Source organism: Melanerpes formicivorus, unplaced genomic scaffold, assembly GCF_026170545.1.
Source record: "Melanerpes formicivorus ecotype bairdi unplaced genomic scaffold, bMelFor1.0.p_v2 SCAF_146, whole genome shotgun sequence".
Classification (NCBI taxonomy): Eukaryota; Metazoa; Chordata; class Aves; order Piciformes; family Picidae; genus Melanerpes; species Melanerpes formicivorus.
Genome location: NW_027142498.1, coordinates 540,258 through 556,934, shown reverse-complemented (window position 1 = coordinate 556,934; position 16,677 = coordinate 540,258).

The following is a 16,677-nucleotide window of genomic DNA, read 5'->3' as shown; positions in this document are numbered from 1 at the left end:
ATGTGCAACAGCATTTTCTCTACTGATTTCCTTTAAGTTTTGTCTGCTCTGACATTCTGAATCTAGTGCTACAGACCAGTCTCCTTATCTGCAGAGTGGTCCCAATCTGAGTTATCAACCCCTGCAGCAAAAAAAAACAATTAAAACTCACCTTTTGCTGCTGTTTCTGGTTGTGACTCATCCTCAGCTGTCCTAATGCAGAGATGAAAAATGCCCACTTCTTGCCTGGTACTGCCTGCATGCCCCTGATGCCCCTGATAATGGAGCACAGCAAACAGAATCCAAAGAGAACCAGCAAAGAGGTTTGCTTTCAGATGAGGTGAATTTGTTGCTGACTCCTTAAACCTCATTTCATGTGACAGAGGCCAAGCCATAACATCATCACCATTATGATTATTGTTGTTGTTGTTGTTTTGGTTGTAGTTGTGGTTGTTATTACATGTGAACATGGTAGAAAAGAAGAATGGCAGTTAGGGCAGAGCAAGGATTTAACTATTGAAGGAAATACTGTATGGACTGTTAGGAAGAAGTTCTATACAGAGAGAGTGCTTGCCCATTGGAATGGGCTGCCTGGGGAGGTGGTGGAGTTGCAGTCATTGGAGGTGTTCAGGAGGAGACTTGACGGGGTGCTTGGTGCCATGGGTTAGTTGTTTAGGTGGGTTGGATTGGTTGAAGGGTTGGATGCAATGATCTTGAAGGTCTCTTCCAACCTGGTTTATTCTATAATAATATTCTATAATAATAATAATAATAATAATAATATTCTACAGCACAGCAGGAGTGGGCTTTGGTGCACACACAGTTGGGATACATTGTCTGCAGCAAACAGACTTGTCAACAGACAGTTGACTTGCTGGAACGAGTCCAGAGAAGGGCAACGAAGTTGGTGAGGGGTTTGGAACACAGCCCTGTGAGGAGAGGCTGAGGGAGCTGGGGTTGCTTAGCCTGGAGAAGAGGAGGCTCAGGGGTGACTTTATTGCTCTCTACAACTCCCTGAAGGGAGGTTGTAGCCAGGCAGATGTTGGTCTCTTCTCCCAGGCAGCCAGTACCAGAACAAGAGGACACAGTCTCAGGCTGCATGAGGGGAGGTTTGGGTTGGATGTTAGGAAGACGTTCTGTACAGAGAGAGTGATTGGCCACTGGAATGTGGTGCCTGGGGAGGTGGTGGAGTCACCATCCCTGGAGGTGTTCAGGAGGAGACTTGATGGGGTGCTTGGTGCCATGGTTTAGTTGTTTAGGTGGGTTGGATTGGTTGAGGGGTTGGACGCGATGATCTTGAAGGTCTCTTCCAACCTGGTTTATTCTATTCTAAACAGAATCCAGAGAGAACCAACCAAGAGGTTTGCTTTCAGATGAGGTGAATTTGTTGCTGATTCCTTAAATCTCATTTCATGTGGCAGAGGCCAAGCCATAACATCATCACCATCATTATTATTACCATTATTATTATTATTACATGTGGAAGTGGTAGAAAAGAAGAATGGCAGTTGGAGCAGAGCAAGAAATTAAATACTGAGTGAAATACTGTATGGAACACACCTACAGCACAGCAGGAGTGGGCTTTGGTGCACACACAGTTGGGATCCATTCTCTGCACTCAAGATGACAGGAGAAGGGAAAATGAAACCATCTTTTCTTTGCCCGTTCTAGCCAACAGGGGAGTTAAAAAATAACATTTCAGATAAAATATGAATAATTCAGGAGAGGAGGTAGTCAGGATCTTTCTTTCCTTTTTTTTTTTCACTCAGCTATTCAGAAGTGAAGAGGTTTTGCTGGCTGCCAAAAGGCACATGCAGCAGTCTGGGAATGGAGCAGGATAATTTCTGCTGAAGACTTTACCACAAATGGCTCCTGAGTGATCCACCTTCTCTAGCAAGCCAGCGTAAAAGCACTGGGTTTTCCAATTACCTGAAGAAATTTATAGAATAGAATAGAATAGAACAGAACAGAACAGAACAGAACAGAACAGAATAGACCAGACCAGGTTGGAAGAGACCTTCAAGATCATCATGTCCAACCTATCATCCCCAATATGCCCCATTACAAACTCTCAGAAGTGGGATGCATGGAGTTCAACTCTCTGTTTTGTTTTTCCTTAGGAAGACAGTGATTGAAAAGTTTTCCTGTACTCTGCACTGGTTAGGCCACACCTTGAGTCCTGTTTCCAGTCCTGGGCTCCTCAGTTTAAGAAGGACATTGAGAGACTTGAAGGTGTCCAGAGAAGGGCAAGGAGGCTGGGGAGAGGCCTTGAGCACAGCCCTACGAGGAGAGGCTGAGGGAGCTGGGGTTGCTTAGCCTGGAGAAGAGGAGGCTCAGGGGAGACCTTCTTGCTCTCTCCAACTCCCTGAAGGGAGGGTGTAGCCAGGTGGGGGTTGGCCTCTTCTCTCAAGCAGCCAGCAGCAGAACAAGAGGACACAGAGCTAGAGATAGATTTAGACATAGAGATAGAGATAGAGAGATTTAGACATAGAAATAGAGAGCTAGATTTAGAGATACAGAGCTAGAGATGGATAGATATAGAGCTAGAGATAGATTTAGACATAGAGATAGATTTAGACATAAAGATAGATAGATAGAGAGCTAGAGATAGATTTAGAGATATAGAGATGGATAGATATAGAGCTAGAGATAGATTTAGAGATAGAGATAGAGATAGAGATAGACATAGACATAGAGAGCTAGAGATAGATTTAGAGATACAGAGATAGAGATGGATAGATATAGAGCTAGAGATAGATTTAGAGATACACATAGATAGATCTAGAGATAGATTTAGAGATAGAGATAGATACAGAGCTAGATTTAGAGCTAGAGCTAGATATATAGAGCTAGAGAGATTTAGACATAGAGATAGAGAGCTAGAGAGATTTAGAGATACAGATAGATGGATATAGAGCTAGAGCTAGAGCTAGAGATAGATACAGAGCTAGAGATAGATTTAGAGATAGATAGATAGATAGATAGATAGATAGATAGATAGATAGATAGATAGATAGAGATTAAGAGCTAGATCTAGAGATAGAGAACTAGGGATAGATTTAGAGCTAGAGCTAGAGAGATAGATATAGAGCTAGAGATAAATTTAGAGCTAAAGCTAGAGATAGATTTAGATATATAGCTAGAGATATAGATGGTATAGATGTAGATATAGATGTGTGTATCTATCTATATCTTGCTATAAGTATATAGAAAGAGGTTTCAAATGTTAATTATCCATTTAAGCTAGAAATCCTTTGATTAGCTGAGAATTGTTTTGCCTTCTGGGGACGCTAAGGTTTGCAGCTCCGAAGGCGCTTTAACGGGAGCGGGTGTTTACAGAGTGAACGATACAGTATCTGCTGCTTTTGAGTGTGAAACCACACCGGGGAGGGTCGCTGAAGGGAATTGTAACTTTGACCACAGTTTTGTAAATAAACAGCTGCTGATACAATCTTTCTCTTTCCCGGCAGAACAAACACACTTCAAGCAGTCCTTGACACAAAGGAAACTAGCAAGGGCGGAACGCTGCAGGTTAGTAACACGAAAAGAGAGCAGCTATAGCTGCAGCCCTGCAGAGAAGCAAGACACTGCTCTCTGCTGTATGAAACCATTGGAGCCTTAGCAGAAGGCTGGCTGCAGAGCAGAGAAGCCAGAAAGAGTTGTCTTTATCTACCCTAAAGTGCTGTGTAAGCCTGTTGTTGAAGTGTACCTAGAGGCACAGTGGCAAGCAGAAGTGCCTTGATAAATGGAGGTGCCAGACTGCTTTCCTAGACAGCATGAAGCTCCCTACCTGAGCTTACCTAATGTGGCTTCACTGCCTCAAAGCCAAGAGAAAAGTCTTTTCTGAACTGAAAGTCACATCTCTTGCATCAGCACATTTACAATTATAGCAGAACTAACCCCACAAAAGCACAGAGTGAATCAGAGCACCCATGGAAGACTTTGGAAAGAGCAGAGCAAGTGCCAGGTGCTGGACTTTGGCCACAACAACCCCAGGGAGAGCTACAGGCTGGGGTTGGAGTGGCTGAGAGCTGCCAAACAGAGAGGGACCTGAGGGTGCTGATTGACAGCTGCCTAAACATGAGCCAGCAGTGTGCCCAGGGGGCCAAGAAGGCCAATGGCATCCTGGCCTGTATCAAGAACAGTGTGGCCAGCAGGAGCAGGGAAGTCCTTGTGCCCTGTACTCAGCACTGGTTAGGCCACACCTTGAGTCCTGTGTCCAGTTCTGGGTCTCTCAGTTTAAGAAGGACATTGAGAGACTTGAAGGTGTCCAGAGAAGGGCAAGGAGGCTGGGGAGGGGTCTGGAGCACAGCCCTGTGAGGAGAGGCTGAGGGAGCTGGGGTTGCTTAGCCTGGAGAAGAGGAGGCTCAGGGGAGACCTTCTTGCTCTCTCCAACTCCCTGAAGGGAGGTTGTAGCCAGGTGGGGGTTGGTCTCTTCTCCCAGGCAACCAGCACCAGAACAAGAGGACACAATCTCAAGCTGTGCCAGGGGAAGTTTAGGCTGGAGGTGAGGAGAAAGTTCTTCCCAGAGAGAGTTGTTCACCATTGGAATGTGCTGCCCAGGGAGGTGGTGGAGTCACTGTCCCTGGAGGTGTTCAAGAGGGGATTGGATGTGGCACTTGGTGCCATGGTTTAGTCATGAGGTCTGTGGTGAGAGGTTGGACTTGATGATCTTTGAGGTCTCTTCCAACCCTGGTGATTCAGTGATTCTGTGATTCTGTGTAATGCTGGCACACCTGGGAAACAGAATTCAGCTCTGAGGTCTTTCACCTTCATCCCAGGTATTACAGACAGGCATCTTGTCTTTAGACTACCTAGCAAAGGTTAAGCTTGGTTTTTCAGTGTAAAGTGATTTTCTCACAGCAAATGAAGTGCTGTGCTGGTTTCTTAAGTACCTCTGCCTGGTTGTGATCTGTGGCTCCTTAATACCACCAGTGATGCACCAGCTGGATTGGTTCTCTGGAAGCAAGTCAGTAGCCTCAAACTGCTGTCAGTCACCTTCCTCACTGATGGCACTTTGCCCCCATACAAACCAGCTGCTCAGTGCTGCCAGGTAAGACAAAATTGCTCTTCAGAGGCAGCTCTTTGCCTGCAGAGGTGGCAAGTTTGTGCTTTTCCAAAGGTGCCTCTTTTTTTGTTTCCCCCATGCAAATAGATTGTTATTGAATGCTGCCCTGCCTTGTAGAGGGAACAACAAATATGCTCGATGTCAGGATTTCTGATTGTTTGTTTTTACTGTGTGTTTTCCAGACTGGCCTGAAGATAGTTGCTGTTTTGAAAGATGAAGTTCCATCTCTCTGGCATTCTTCCCACTTTTATCTGGGGATGTTCTGGTGTCCCCTCCATAAGAAGGATATAGAAGTGTTGGAATGAATTCAGAGGAGTGCTGCAAAGATGATGTAAGGGCTGGAGCACCTCTGCTATGAGGATAGTCTAAGGGAGCTGGGGGTGTTTAGCCTGGAGAAGACTCTGGGGGCATCCTAGAGTTGTCTTCTAATACCTGAAGAGATCCTACATGAAGGCTGCAGAGGGACTTTTCATAAGGGTGTCTAGCAATAGGACAAAGGGGAATGGTTTTAAGCAAAGGGAGAGTTGGTTCAGACTGGATCTTGTGAAGAAGTTCTTCAGTAGGAGGGTGTTGAGACTCTGAAATAGGTTGCCCAGACAGGTGGTGGATAGAATAGAATAGAGTAGGATAGAATTAGAGTAGAGTAGAATTAGAGAAGAGTAGAATTAGAGTAGAGTAGAGTAGAGTAGGGTAGGGTAGAGTAGAGTAGCATAGAATAGAATAGAATAGAATAGAATAGAATAGAATAGAATAGAATAGAATAGAATAGAATAGACCAGACCAAGTTGGAAAAGACCTTTGAGATCATCAAGTCCAACCCGTCACCCAACACCATCTAATCAACTAAACCATGGCACAAAGCACCCTACCAAGTCTCTTCCTAAACACCTCCAGTGATGGTGACTCCACCACCTCCCTGGGCAGCACATTTCCATGGCCAATCTCTCTTTCTATGAAGAACTTCTTCCTAGCATTCAGCCTAAACCTCCCCTGGAGCAGCTTGGGACTGTGTCCTCTTGTTCTGGTGCTGCTTGCCTGGGAGAAGAGACCAACCCCCTCCTGTCTACAACCTCCCTTCAGGGAGTTGTAGAGAGCAAGAAAGTCTCCCCTGAGCCTCCTCCTCTCCAGGCTAAGCAACCCCAGCTCCCTCAGCCTCTCCTCACAGGGCTGTGCTCCAGACCCCAGTGCTGCAAGGAAGCAAAGCAGCTGTAAGCCCAGTTGAACTCTCCAATTAAGCTGAATTTACGACATCTTTACAATACCAGTGCAGAACCCAGCAGCTGGAGACAACGAGGAGCTCTGAGCCCAACAATCCCTTTTTTAGGCTCTCTTTGGCATTCCTCAGTCACGCAAAAGTTTGCCAGTTTGTCTGCGATTAAATTTGGAGGCCTCCGAGAGGCCTCTGAAGATTAAACAGAATTATACCATGGACCATATGTTCATGAATGCATTGACTTGGGATGTTTCTTTGTAACAGTATATTTTGAGCAGATTAATCCAATTTGAGGGCCTTCTGAACTCAGAACTGGCAGTGATTTCAATCATTGCCAGGATTGCACTTTAATTAGTTTTTCTCCCATTACTTTTTCTCCTTCTCCTCCTCCTTCTCCTCCTCCTCCTCCTTCTCCTTCTCCTTCTCCTTCTCCTTCTCCTTCTCCTTCTCCTTCTCCTTCTCCTTCTCCTTCTCCTTCTCCTTCTCCTTCTCCTTCTCCTTCTCCTTCTCCTTCTCCTTCTCCTTCTCCTTCTCCTTCTCCTCCCCTCCTCCTTCTCCTTCTCCTTCTCCTTCTCCTTCTCCTTCTCCTTCTCCTTCTCCTTCTCCTTCTCCTTCTCCTTCTCCTTCTCCTCCCCTCCTCCTCCTTCTCCTTCTCCTTCTCCTTCTCCTTCTCCTTCTCCTTCTCCTTCTCCTTCTCCTTCTCCTTCTCCTTCTCCTTCTCCTTCTCCTTCTCCTTCTCCTTCTCCTTCTCCTTCTCCTTCTCCTTCTCCTTCTCCTTCTCCTTCTCCTTCTCCTTCTCCTCCTCCTTCTCCTTCTCCTCCTCCTTCTCCTCTTCCTCTCCCTCCCCCTCCCCCCTCCTCTTCCACCTCCTCCTTCTTCTCTTCCCCTCCTCCTCCTCCTTCTCCTCCCTTCCTCCTTCTCCTTCTCCTTCTCCTTCTCCTTCTCCTTCTCCTTCTCCTTCTCCTTCTCCTTCTCCTTCTCCTTCTCCTTCTCCTTCTCCTTCTCCTTCTCCTTCTCCTTCTCCTTCTCCTTCTCCTTCTCCTTCTCCTTCTTTCATTTGAACTAATTTTCCTTTTGCATGGAAGTAAATTGGGTTTTTCATTTCCACAATCAATCCAGCATCTGCCTTCTGCCACCTTTCTTACACTTGTGGACTCCGTGTGTGCGTGACAAATCTTCTCCCTGCACTTAGCTGCAAGGCTGCTGATTTAACTATGGGCCTGAAATATGTCTGTTTAACTCACAGGCATCAGTATCTTGATGCACAGCTCACAGCCCTGCTGCTTTTATTTGGGATTCCCAGCACAGAGAACAATTTGAAACAGTTATCAGTTTTATTTCCCCCCTCCCCCCACCCCACCCCCCCTTTATTTTACAGCTGTTCTTTGTTTATGAGCCAGTTGCTTTAGCGGTCATTCAGTCAGAACAAGACCTCTCCTGTTTGATCCTGTAGGCTCAGGCTGCACCTCTGAGTGTCATTGTACAATTGTTTTGGTTGGAAAAGGCTTCTAAGAGCTCCAAGTCAAACTCTCAACCCAACACCCCCATGCCCACTGAACCATGTCCCGAAGTGCCCTGTCTACACATTTTTTGAGCACTTCCAGGGACGGTGACTCCACTACCTCCCTGGGCAGCCTGTTCCAATCCCTAACCACCAGCAAAGACATTTTTCCTAATCTCTAACCTAAACTTCCCCTGGTGCAACTTGAGGCCATTTCCTCTCATCCTATCACGAGTTACAGGAGAGACCAACCCCCACCTGGCTCCAGCCTCCTTTCAGGGAGCCGTAGACAGCAATAAGGTCTCCCCTCAGCCTCCTCTTCTCCAGGCTAAACACCCCCAGTTCCCTCAGATGCTCCTCCCCAGCCCTGTTCTCCAGACCTTTCACCAGCTTCACTGCCCTTTTCTGGACACCCTTCAGCACTTCAGTGTCCTAATGTTAGGGCTAGTCTTGGATCTGGGAGCAAGAGACATACTACATCTTAGGTACCCTGTGGCTAAATTCTCTTCTGCGTAAGTTCAGGATGACTTAATAACTCCTCACTACTGAGGACAAACCCTGCCACACACTGTCCTCAGTGCTGTGTCCAGGAGTTGGAGGGGAGAGCGATTGCTGCTTCCATACCAGAGCTCTGCCTGCAGAACAGTCACTGCTATTGCATGCCAGACTTCGTGTCAGTTCCTCCTCTGGTTTAATGTACTGGATCTGTAGCCATGGAGTAAAGCAGTAAAGATTGCAGAAAGCTTTTCTGTGGGGCTGGAAGTTGAAGTCCTAAATAGGGAGGTGCATGCAAAATGGTCAGACTCCACAAGGAGGCTTGTCCACATCAGGATTGTTGCTGAGCTTTATTCTGTGCTCCAACTAGCCAGAACACTGATCTCCTCTGTGCTCAAGTAATGTCCTTACTACCAATTGACCTTCAGGACCAGCTGGTTGTGCTTTTTCTTTCTAGCCCTGATTCATACTCTGTGTGCTGCAGCAAGAGCATTTCAGCAGGCAGGATGGAAAGTAGATGTCCCTGCTGGGCCATGCTTCTAGGTTGCAAGTCTTCAAGCCCAAAATTTCCCTGGTATTTTTCACTGTGTAATATGTTAAATAAATACAGCTTGCCTTTTACAAGATGTCTTCTCCCACTGCCTGCCAATGGAAGCACAACAAAAATGTGTAAAGAAAACATCCTCAATGTCTCCATAAGTTTGTCCACTGACTCCAGAGATCAGTAAAATGTTTGGCAAGGAAAAACTGGACAGCGCGCTAATGCTCGTTCACACGTCGGAGCCAAAACAGAGCACACAGTTCATGGTGCAGAGCAAGGACAAGGGTGCTGGAAGGCATTCTTGCAAGCGTGTGGTGCACAACTGTCCCACCCTCCACCTTCTCTCTTGCTCTCCTGTGCAGCTCAGCTGTGTTTTGGTGAAACTGTGCCCAGATGCAACTGAGGAATGTGTGTGTCTTCTCCTGGGAGCGGATGCAGAGCCAGGCACCAGCCCCTGCTTCCGTGGGTGGACGTGTTGCACAGCTGGAAGAGCAATTGCAGCTATTTAAAAAAGCACATTTTCCCCCTGCCAGGTTCTCTGGAAGCTTGATTTGTAGCATGGAAGTGTGTTTTAAACAGGAGTTTGACCACGTTAATTGCTGCAGGCTAAAGACAAGGTAAATGTAATGGCGGCATTTAAACTCTCTGAGGTTTTACCTGAGTGACACACATGAGCAGTCAAAAATGGATGATTAGCTCAGAATGAAGCTGTGTAAAGGTCTGTGAACTTAAGTCACTGCCTGTCACTCAAAAAAGAGAGCAGTCTGGGGACCTGAACAATGTGACACTCCTCTACTACCTGCCTAAAAAGGTGGAAGGAGTGCGTATGGCACAGTCGGAGGTGCATAGAGTTGATCATGGGCAGGTGGTAAAAAGGGGAAAGGAGAGGAATAAAATGAGGAAGGAGAGGAACAAAATGAGAAAGAGAAAGAACTAAAAGAGAAAGAAGAACAAAAGGAGAAAGAAGAAGAAAAGGAGAAAGAAGAACAACAAAAGGAAAAAGAAGAAGTAAAGGAGAAAGAAGAAGAACAAAAGGAGAAGGAAGAACAAAAGGAGAAAGAAGAAGAAGAAAAGTAGAAAGAAGAAGAAGAAAAGGAGAAAGGAGAAGAAGAAAAGGAGAAAGGAGAAGAAGAAAAGGAGAAAGTAGAATAAAAAGGAGAAAGAAGAAGAAGAAAAGGAGAAAGAAGAACAAAAGGAGAAAGAAGAAGAAAAGGAGAAAGAGAAGAAGAAAAGGAGAAAGAAGAACAAAAGGAGAAGGAAGAACAAAAGGAGAAAGAAGAAGAAGAAAAGGAGAAAGAAGAAGAAGAAAAGGAGAAAGAAGAAGAAGAAAAGGAGAAAGGAGAAGAAGAAAAGGAGAAAGGAGAAGAAGAAATGGAGAAAGTAGAAGAAAAAGGAGAAAGAAGAAGAAGAAAAGGAGAAAGAAGAAGAAAAGGAGAAAGAAGAAGAAAAGGAGAAAGAGAAGAAGAAAAGGAGAAAGAAGAACAAAAGGAGAAGGAAGAACAAAAGGAGAAAGAAGAAGAAGAAAAGGAGAAAGAAGAAGAAGAAAAGGAGAAAGAAGAAGAAAAGGAGAAAGAAGAAAAGAAGAAAGAACAAAAGAAGAAAGAAGAAGAAAAGGAGAAAGAAGAAGAAGAAAAGGAGAAAGAAGAACAAAAGGAGAAAGTAGAAGAAAAGGAGAAAGAAGAAGAAAAGGAGAAAGGAGAACAAAAGGAGAAAGAAGAAGAAGAGAAAGAAGAAAAGGAGAAAGAAGAAGAAGAAAAGGAGAAGTTCTCTTGCCCTTAAGGCACCAATAACACCTTCTCTTGCCTCATATCCCCCATAAATGTAGGTCCAGCTGAAAAAAAAGCTGGAGTATATAATGGGGACACCACCTAAGAGGTAGGGCCTGTGAATCTTCACAGTCTCCAAGGCATGAGCTCAGCATTCATTGCACTTGACTGTCAGGGCTGCTCTGAGGTGTGTGAGGCACTGTTTGAGCAGGCTGGGGAGCAGATGCAGGTTCTAGGGAAATAGAATTTGTAAGGCATTCACATACATAGAATCATCTTACTTTCTTCAGCTGAGGGGGAGTAGTTCTGATCCAAGTTTAGATTTCAAAGCCACAACCAACAACCAAAAAACCCAACCCAAAACCCGAACAAAACCTAAATGCAAACCCAAAATAAACCAAAGAGAAAACCCCAAAACAACAACAAACCACCAAGCTGGTTCTCAGTACCTTCTAAAACAAGCAAAACTGAAGATGCTTCAACCCTTTTGTCAATCTGGTCCTTTTTTCTCTCCTTCCTCCATCCATCCATGGATGGCTTTAGCGCTTATCAGTTATACAAACAATTATCTAAGCACTGGTTAGGCCACACCTGGAGTACTGTGTCCATTTCTGGGCCCCCCAGTTTAAGAAGGACATTGAGAGACTTGAACGTGTCCAGAGAAGGGCAACAAGGCTGGGGAGAGGCCTTGAGCACAAGCTCTATGAGGAGAGGCTGAGGGAGCTGGAAGAACAGAGGAGAAGGCTCAGGGGAGACCTTATTGCTGTCTACAACTACCTGAAGGGTGGTTGTAGCCAGGAAGGGGTTGGCCTCTTCTCCCAGGCAGCCAGCACTAGAACAAGAGGCCACAGTCTCAAGCTGTGCCAGAGGAAGTTTAGGCTGGAGGTGAGGAGAAAGTTCTTCCCAGAGAGAGTTATTAGCCATTGGAATGTGCTGCCCAGGGAGGTGGTGGAGTCCCCATCCCTGGAGGTGTTCAAGAGAGGATCGGATGTGGCACTTGGTGCCATGGTTTAGTCATGAGGTCTGTGGTGACAGGTTGGACTTGGTGATCTTTGAGGTCTCTTCCAACCTTGGTGATACTGTGATCACCAAACTACAGCAAATTTGAGGCAGCAATCATGACCCTCACTTTAAGATCCCCCACTCTCAGGCACACCTAAATCTAACCACCTACATCTGAACACCTCCAGGCCAACCTAATAACAACCATGGGATGTAAGAGTCATGAGGACTGAAAACACCCAAGGAGCTCTTCAGGTCTGTGAGGGATGGATGCCCAGGCCTGAAAGCAGCGTTTAAACTCGTGTTTCGTTGCCAACCATTTAAACCAACCCTAGCAATATTTCTTTATCCCAATGTGTTTACAGACACTTTAAATTGTTCCTTTTTATGAGTTGTTTTTTATCCCTTCCTCCCCACCCCCCAAGACAGTTGCCCTTTTTGGGTAGATTTGCCTTTTTTTTCCTTCTTCTAGAAGAGGAGTTACTTCTGGGCTAAAGAAAATTTCCATTTAAGAACGCCCTGACTTTTCCTTTTTGTGGAGCTAGATAGTTTTTCCATCACTTGTACTTCAGCATTTCTGAAACCAGGTGTTAATTTTCAGGGGGATAGGAGGTTTCCAAGCAGCTGCCAGGACTAATATAGCAGCCAGCAGTAAACGCTGAATAAGCTTAGGTACGAAATCTATACCATCTGGTTTCTGGAGTCTCCAGCCAAAAAAAATGGGAGGCCAGTTCCTTTCATGTCCAGAAAACCTTCCCCTTCGTTGGGAATTGTGAAATGAATCTTACCTTTGCCTTACCTTTTAATTCACAGCTCGGAGGAAGACTCAAATAGTGGCCTTAAGAAAACATTGCTCAACTGCGAAAGGGGAAACGGAGGCCTGCGCTCAGATTTCATAATAAGACAGATGAACACGATTTGACAAGCTGAGATCAAAGCCCTTGCTCAGCCTCACAGTAGTCCAGCTTTCCAAGCTGCTGTTTCTCAAAGTCCATGATAGTTCCCAGTGCTCAGCGCAGAAATGAAGTCCCTCAGAGGAATGGCCTCCCTAGACCAGTAGTCAATAAGGAGACACAAAAGGAAGCCCTTCACGTTTGATTTAAGACCAGGAAAGCAAAGAATGAGATCTGTCTTGGCTACCAGGGAGGAAAATACTTCTGGCTCCTCGTGGTGTTTAGAGAGATTGACTGTGTCCTATGCAAATTGCTAGGCTCAAAGTTCAGGTAAAAAGAGTAATTTAAGAGTGACTTTGTTCACAGACATGAGTATGACGGCACAGAGAGAGCTTGGGCCACTCTAGAGGGACCCAGAGGAGACCCAAGGACCAGGACATCCACTGAAGGAGTGTGGGAAAGGTTTCCTGCAGTTTATAAAGCCCAAACCATTTCACCCCTCTCTCAGGCAGTTGTTTACAGCCACACATAAACCACAAAGTCACTCTCTTATCAAAGCCCTGGAGGTACCAAGCTATCATCCCATCCAAGGAGTCATTAATATCTCTTAGCTTTTTAGGTCTGGGTTATATATTAAAAATGGCATAAAACAAGAAACCAGGCAAGCCTATTTTTCTTCTGCTATCATCACTGCTTTCAACACAGTGATTAAATCATTGCTTTAGCTGGATGATTCAAGAAGGGGCTGCCATGTTCCTGTGTTTGACTACAGCAGAGTGTAGTGATTCCCCAGCCCATAGGCCCTGTCATGATGCAGCTTAAACAACACTGACCAGGCTGTTGCATTCCTGCTAACCATGGGTTTGTCTGCACTGCTGGAGACTGAGTTTGCCCTGAGCCCCATGCAGGGTGGTAGAATAGCTGTGGTATCTGATCTAGCAGCAGGGTTGACTGGAGACACTTTTAAAGATGTGCATGAATGTGGATCAGACTCAATTGAGTCCAAAAAAATGTGATTTTAAAAGCCTGATCATAGAACCAGAGAATGCAGTGGGTTGGAAGGGACATCTAGAGGTCACCTATTCAAACTCCCTTGTGGTAACCAGGGACATAGAATCATAGAATCAGTCAGGGTTGGAAGGGACCACAAGGATCAGCTAGTTCCAACCCCCCTGCCATGGGCAGGGACACCTCACACTAGATCAGGCTGGCCAGAGCCTCATCCAGCCTGGGCTTAAACACCTCCAGGGATGAGGCCTCAACCACCTCCCTGGACAACCCATTGCAGGGCTTCACCACTCTCATGGGGAAGAACTTCTTCCTCACATCCCCAACTAGATCAGGTAGCTCACAGCCCCAGCAACCCTGGCCTTGAATGTCTCCATGAATGGGGCTCCACCACCTCTATGGGCAACATGATACAGTGTGCCACCACCCCCATGGCAAAGAACTTCTTGCTAATGTCCAATCTAAATCTAACCTGCTCTAGTTTCAATCCAATCTATCAGCACAATCCCTTGTAAAAAGTCCATTCCCAGTTTTCCTGTAGTCCTCTTCAGGGACTAGAAGGCTGCTATAAGGTCTCCCCTGAGCATTCTCTTCTCCAGGCTCAACAACCCCAACTCTTTCAAGCCTGTCCCCATCAAGGAGGCTCTAGTTCTCTGATCATCTAATGACCCTCCTCTGGACCCGCTCCATCAGGTCCATGTCCTTCTTGTCTTGAGGGCCCCAGAGGTGGACACAGTAGAATCACAGAATCAATAAGGTTGGAAAAGACCTCAAAGATCATCAAGTCCAACCTGCCACCCAACACCTCATGACTACTAAACCATGGCACCAAGTTCCATATCCAATCCCCTCTTGAACACCTCCAGGGATGGGGACTCCACCACCTCCCTGGGCAGCACATTCCAGTGGCTAACAACTCTCTCACTGAAGAACTTTCTCCTCACTTCAAACCTAAACTTCCCCTGGTGCAGTACTCCAGGTGAGCACAGTGTGAGAATCACCTCTCTCCATCTGCTGTCCACAATGATGTTTTCTTTCAGCATCAGTCTCCAGGAGACTTCATGTTCTGAGGATCCATTCTGATTCCTCCATGGCCAGTAGTCAAAATGGCTCTCTGTGTCTGTGTCCTGACCCTTCTGATCATCTGCACTGAACAGCATTTGATCACGGATTCCAGCTGGAGGGCATTCTGAATGAACAATTTAGCATAACCAGACTATTTTACAGCACACTGTGATTAATCATTGCAGTGAAGGCAGCAGTTTTGCTGTGTTCATACCCTGGAACTCAGGGCTGAATCCCAAGACAGCACTCTGTGTACTTGAAGAGAGAACTTTAGTCACCTTAAAAATATCCAAAGGGTTGTGGTCCAAAGTTCCACTTATCTCTGAATGGATGACAAATTGCTGATCCACGGAGAGAGTCTTCTGTGTTGCATCCACGAAGCATCTGAGACAAATTAGGCAACTGGAGTGCACTGATATTTTTCAAGAAGGCAACAAAACCCACATCAAAACACAGCCCAGGCCCTGGCTGACTGACCACTATGCTCCAGAGCGGTGTTTCCTCACTCCCGAAGCCGTAGGCTCCACTCACAACAGGCGAGGGCTAGCCCACAGGCTGCAAAATCACTTAAAGAACAGACATGCCACAAAGTTCAACCAGATCCAGCAGGCTTTCCTTTCCTGTTAGTAATATTTGGCTATTTCATGCTTTTATTTGGTCCCTATCCATTTCTGATATCATGAAAGGTTCAGGGACCAGGTGCCTTGGCAGGGCGGCTGGGCTCGGTGATCTCCAGAAGTCCCTTCCAACCCCCCACCTATGACTGATTTACACTAAAAACCCATGGATCTTTCTTTCACATTATCTGGTCTAGCTCCCCAAAATCCATAAATCACTTTTTAATACCAGAGAGAGAAATATCCCAGTGAAAGCAAGTACATGCACAGCCTCTATCCAAGAAGAAGAAGAAGCAAGAGACATTTTATCACTCACTCTTCTTCAGTGTTAACAGCCAGAGGGAATACACTCTGGAAATCAATTTTCTTTTATGGGAACTTGATGTGGGTAGTTGCTTGATGTGTTCAGCTTCTGTATGGCCCAGATTCAATCAGACACTTAAAAGAGTGGCTGACTTTATTCATGTGGGTATTTAAGTATGTGCCTAAGTACCTTGCTGAATCGGGGCTTACATTTGGTCAGAGGTATTTGCTAGGTCAAGCATCCAGGCTAAAAATAAAAGGCTAAAATCTGCTTTTCCTGGTTAAACCACAGATAAGTCCAGTCACACAATGCCTTGGGAAGTGCCTGCAATGCATTTATCAGGTGATGTTGCCCAAGGCAATGGAGAACACGTTCTTGTGCTCTTGGAGAAGCGTAGTAATTTGCCCTCCTAAGTACAGACCCTGTACACTGCTGGGAGGGTCTACATGGGGCAAACTTAGGGTAAACTTAACTGTGTCATTACACTTACTGATTCATAGAATCATGGAATTGTTAGGGTTGGAAGGGACCTCAAGGATCAGCCAGTTCCAACCCCCCTGCCATGGCCAGGGACACCTCTTCCAACCTTTGTTATACTGTGATACTGTTAGGTTGGACTCGATGATCCTCGAGGTCTCTTCCAACCTTAGTTATACTGTGATACTGTGATACCTCACACTACAGCAGGTTGCTCACAGCCACCTCCAGCCTGGCTGCAAACACCTCCAGGCATGAGGCTTCCACCACCTCCCTGGGCAATCTGTGCCAGGCTCTCACCACCCTCATGGGGAAGAACTTCTTCCTAACATCCAATCTGAATCTACCCATTTCTGCTCTTTTTTCCACTCCCCCCAGTCCTATCACTCCCTGGCACCCTCAAAAGTCCCTCCCCAGCTTTCTTGTAGCCCCCTTCAGATACTGGAAATGCATAGGGCAACAGCAGGATGAGGAAAGTGATTCTCCCCCTTTACTCTGTCATTGTGAGACCCTGCCTGGAGTACTGTATCCAGTCCTGGTACCCTCAACACTAAAAGGACATGGAACTGTTGGCCTCCTCTGCACCCTCTCCACCAAGATGATCAGACGGCTGGAGCACCTCTCCTATGGGGACAGGCTGAGGGAGTTGGGGCTGTTCAGCCTGGAGAAGAGAAGGCTCCAGGGTGACCTTAGAGCAGCCTTCCAGTACCTGAAGGGGCAAAAGGAGAGCTGGGGGGGGACTTTTTAC